Source organism: Denticeps clupeoides, unplaced genomic scaffold (genome assembly GCF_900700375.1).
Source record: "Denticeps clupeoides unplaced genomic scaffold, fDenClu1.1, whole genome shotgun sequence".
Classification (NCBI taxonomy): Eukaryota; Metazoa; Chordata; class Actinopteri; order Clupeiformes; family Denticipitidae; genus Denticeps; species Denticeps clupeoides.
This window is the reverse complement of record NW_021630088.1, coordinates 1-5078: the sequence shown is the minus strand read 5'-3', so window position 1 is coordinate 5078 and position 5078 is coordinate 1. Positions and strand designations below refer to the sequence as shown.

Below are 5078 nucleotides of genomic sequence, written 5' to 3'. Positions count from 1 at the left end.
TTGGAATCTAGTCTTTCCGCAACCCGTCCTCCAGGCTGTGGTCGCTTCTGGCAACCCAGTCTGCACAGAAACCATCTCCTGGATTAAAGAACTTGCGAGGTGCTATCGGTCAACAATGCAACTGACTAATACATACTGTGTGTTAAAAGTCTGGGCCCCGGGGCGCCGTGGCACCGCAGAAAGCTGTTGCACAATGCAGCGGCGCCGTATTGATCTCCAGAGGCGGCGGTGCACCGTGAATTATTTAGCATGCAGCACCGGCCGCGGTTCACCAGCGCGGCTGCTGACTAATGCATGCTGTTGCTAGACGGATACAGCAGCCCTGACAAGGTTCCCGCTTCGCATTATACCCTCCAGCTGTTTTATAGGCCGGTAGAACTTTGGACAAATTTTTGACGCAGTCTCCGCCGACAGTTGCAGCATTGTCCATAATGCCTCAGAATAACAACAGCATATACATATAAATATATATATAAATACAACACACATATATAAATATTTGTAAATCAGGAGCACCTGACCCCTGACCCTTATAATAGGGGTGTCGGAAATTCATTTTGAGGTGCTCCACGTTTCTATCTTCCACACTTCAGAGTTCTTATGATGCTCAGGGTTTCATTTCATCCACTTCTGAGGTGATAGAGGAGGGGAATGAAAGAGTGCGAGTGAAAATGAAATGGCTCAGCCAGAGACGCGGCCTGCCACTGGGCACAGCAGGACGCGGGGGTTAATCAGAAAGCCGGCGAGCTCCATCATGATGGCACGACCCTTTCGGGTTTTAAAGAGCAGCTCTTTTCAACTGAGGCGCCTGTGCGCCTGGCCGAGTTCTGGTTATAGTGGCAACATTGAAATTGAACTGATTTTATTGTGTTTATTAAATTGTTTTTAGCTTTAATTTGACTGATCGTGGAACATACTGCTGCTGTGAAAGAGACTTTGGCCTTGCAGCTTTCATGCGGAGACATGCTTTAAAACAATCTATTTAACAAACTAGGACAAAGATTTTGTTATGCAATTATTAGGTTTGGTTACATCAAGTATTGTGATTTAGGCTTAGAGAAAATAGTCCATTAATAAAATTCATATTCTGATTATTTCAATATACAAATGAATTGCCTGTAACGTCATTGCACTCATTCCCTCGCATTCTTTTCTGCTGCAAGTGCACCGATCTGACACGACCAGCAGGTGGCGCCTCTCATCGATTCTAAATGTGCGGTCGACTGAAAAACGCTACCACGCCACATAATGGGCGTGCAGGTTTAGAAATTATTTTATTTGATAGTTTTATAGAGTCATTTGGGTGATTTATAGACACACCGTATGATAAATGGAGCGTTGGTGGACAGCGCCGTGTTGCGCATTTCGCGGTCTTTACTGACACCTACTGGCGGTCTGGCGCGTTGCAGCGTCTTCGCCAAAAGTCAAGCGCTTGAGAGTCGTTTAGTGAAAAAAAAAAATGAAATGGCCCACTTGAATCACAACTACTAACAAAGTAATGATTACATTCAAACTAATAATTGTTAAAATATTTATATAATTTTGTAGTTAAATCAATTGTAAAAATGTGCTAAAAAAAATTATTTTCATTGTACTGGGGCACTATAGCTTATATTTTTATTGCATAAACGGTGTGTTGTATATCAGACATTGCTCATGTTCAGCAACGGTGCAGGCTTGTTATGTGGTGCCGCCGATGTTGAGTGACATTTGTGTCATTCAGCACGTTTCTGCATTTTTAGGTGTATTTTTCAGCCATGTCAGAATGCAGTGCTCGGTGGCGCCAATGTCTTTATGGCACAAGCCCATCATGCAATGCTATAAAACAGCAAGGAAACAAACACGTTTCGTTTTCATTATACTGCAGTGCTATAATCACTGCCGGCATGCTGACGTTAGCTCCATTTATTTTCATTTTTTTTATAGTCCTAATAAAATACATAGGTTCAGTTTCACTGCGTCCGGTGTTTTATTTAAATGGCATGTAATATACACAGGAGACGAGGGGGAAGATGGTGCTGTTGCACACACACACACACACACACACACACATACGCACACACAGCACATAACAGAAAATGAACAACATTTATTTATTATAATGAATATACCTCAATGGGCTCGGGAGTCTGCAAAAAAATGAAGATAAAAAACAGCAGCAAGGACCCGGTGGTCTGTCTAGGTCAGATGTCCATCGCAGCAAGTTACATTAATGCCATTTAGCACACGACCTTAAGCAGAGCGACTTACAGGGACACTCAGGGTTAAGTGTCCTGCTCAGGGACACAACGACAGTAGGTGGCCTTTGAACCTGGGACCTCTTATGCGATGTCTTTATACACAGAGCGACTGCATAGAAAAACGTATTTCTGATATTTAACGTGGATATGTTGTGAAGAATCTCAGTATTTTTGGTGTCTGGTGAAGACTTTCTGCCAACAGATGGAGACAAACGTCACATTTTGATTGGTGCTGATTCTGCTGATCCCCAGCTTCAGAAACCAGCTCCTGCCTGAAACCATCAAGTCAACACCAGCCTTTAAACTAGAGCATAAAAGCACCACCCAGTTTCAGAAAACCTGCAGGAGTCGCTGGGAGGCGATGAGCAGAATTTGGATCCGAGTTGTAAGGAACGTTCACCCATCATGCTACAGAATATGGAAAAAGTGGACATCAACTGGGCCTCCAAGACCACCATTATGGGCAGTGGTGGCCTAGCGGTTAAGGAAGCGGCCCCGCAATCAGAAGGTTGCCGGTTCGAATCCCGATCCACCACTGAGGTGCCACTGAGCAAAGCACCGTCCCCACACACTGCTCCCCGGGCGCCGGTCATGGCCGCCACTGCTCATGGGTGATGGGTTAAATGCAGAGGACACATTTCACTGTGTGCACCGTGTGCTGTGCTGCTATATTTTATTATACCATCAGACGCCATCTCCCTGCCAGCCAAAGCTCTTCTCATTCATGAGCAGGGTTCCTGCTGGCAGAGAGATCCCTGGCCGGAGATCCCTGACAATAAACCTCGTTCGAGGTTCATTTCCCGGCATGATCAGTAAGGAACCGGCGTAAATGAGGGGGGAAAATGAATATTCGATCGGCGTTGTCGTTACTTAATATTAATACGCGGGGTGCAGAATATGGTTTAAAGAACGAGAGCTGCGACCCTCGACCTATTAAAACACCCCGCGTCACCACGGACGCAGATCGCGGTGCGTGGAGGAAAACCCGCGAACGGATCGAGGCGCTGCAGGATGATTGGTGCGTCGCGGCGGGTGTGAGTGTGTGTGTGTGTGTGTGTGTGTGTGTGAGAGAGAGAGAGAGAGAGGGGGGGGAGACCCGCGGAGAGCTGGAAGGACGCGGGGGTGTCGCGACAAGCCGGGACGAATGGAGTCTCGGAGCGCGACAACAGGCGACATGATGTATCGCGGTGCGGACGGGGGGACGGTGAGTGTTCCTGCTGCGCGACAGGCGTGTAAACCCTGACAGGGGACGGGGGTGAATTATGAACTCGTCGTTATTATTCGCTCGTTTTTATTGGTTTTGTTTTTTTATCGCACTCGGACCGTCACGCGGAGCGTCCGCCGCCGCAGCGCGTAACCTGCGCGCTCCCGCTAACCCTCGGGCGCGCGCACCGATATTACCGCAGCGCGCGCGGCCGGCGGGTCTGCGGCGACCCGTGTGTGGCGGGGTTCGACGGCCTCCGCATTACGTGATGAAGGCCACTCTTCCTCCTCGTCGCCGCGTGGGTTCATGTGGACGCAGTTGACGCCCACCGACCAATCATCTCCATTTCACGCACGTTTTAATGCTCCCTGGTCCAGAAGACCATCCATCATGTTCTCTCTCTCTCTCTCTCTCTCATAGTGTGTGTGTGTGTGTGTGTGTGTATGTATATATATACACACACACACACACATACACACACACACACACACATATATATATATATATATATATATATATATACCACACACATTATGTCCGATTATTACTACAAATAACGAAATGATGTATACCTGCGTTCTCATGCCTGAAGGCCGCCCTCGCGCTTAAAGATCATTTCAAACACGATTATTCTTATTCTGTTTTAAAGGGAGGCCAAACCAATCGAAGCGGGGTCTCATTCTGAGGACCAAGGACCCGAAGGTGACAAAACCGCTGAACCGCGACCGCACTTCAATACCATTATTATTCAGTGGTATTCAATACCACTGGAATTAAAGCGATGATGAAGCATCAGGACAGCTACTTCCGCCACATGCATATTAATTGTCAGCAAGTTAACTCACGGACACACCAGGCGTCTCACGTAGCTCAGTGAAAACATCCCATAGTCTGGATTTGTGCATCACATTACGATACATTTATTATTGTGCGACACACATACACGCTAACATTCAAACGTCAGTTCAAAAGGTGAAAGGGGTTTGAATAGAAATAGAAATTGAATAGAATAGCCTAGCGTGTAACACACTCGCCTATGGACCAGAAGACCCAGGTTCAAACCCCACTTACTACCATCGTGTCCCTGAGCAAGACACTTAACCCTGAGTGTCTCCAGGGGGGGACTGTCCCTGTCACTACTGATTGTAAGTCGCTCTGGATAAGGGCGTCTGAAATGGTGTAAATATGATGCACTAGATACTGTCCAGTTTCATTGCTTCTTTAATCTTTTTTTCTTTGTTATATTGAATGAAGTTTTTAAAGTGACTGACTAAGTGTTCCTCTGTGCATGTGTGCAGACATTTCCAGCCGCAGTCATTGTCCATTTCCTTCTCCTCACAGCACGAAGTATGCCATCAGCATCCTTCAACGCAACCTGAGGCCACTTGTGATCGCCGTCCTCCTGCTGGGCTGCTTCGTGACGGTGTTCTTTATGTACTTCAAGCCACCGAATAACTGGCTTTCGGGCCCCATTGAGTCGGCGGCGTCGTCTCTCAAGGGCAAAAATCTGTCCGCGTTCAAGAAAGAGGCGAACCAGACCATCGTGCTGGTATGGCTGTGGCCGTTCGGCCAGACGTACGACCTGGACTCGTGCGGCGCCATGTTCAACATCGAGGGCTGCCACCTCACCGCCG

At 47.4% G+C, this 5078-nt stretch overlaps 1 long non-coding RNA gene across 1 annotated transcript; it reads left to right on the top strand.

Moving 5' to 3' along the window:
• The first annotated feature begins 3360 nt into the window (after positions 1-3360).
• On the top strand, positions 3361-4820 carry LOC114782980 (uncharacterized). Its single transcript, XR_003748289.1, has 3 exons — positions 3361-3444; positions 4094-4146; positions 4786-4820. It is a non-coding gene; the product is annotated as an uncharacterized LOC114782980 (long non-coding RNA).
• Positions 4821-5078: the final 258 nt, after the last annotated feature.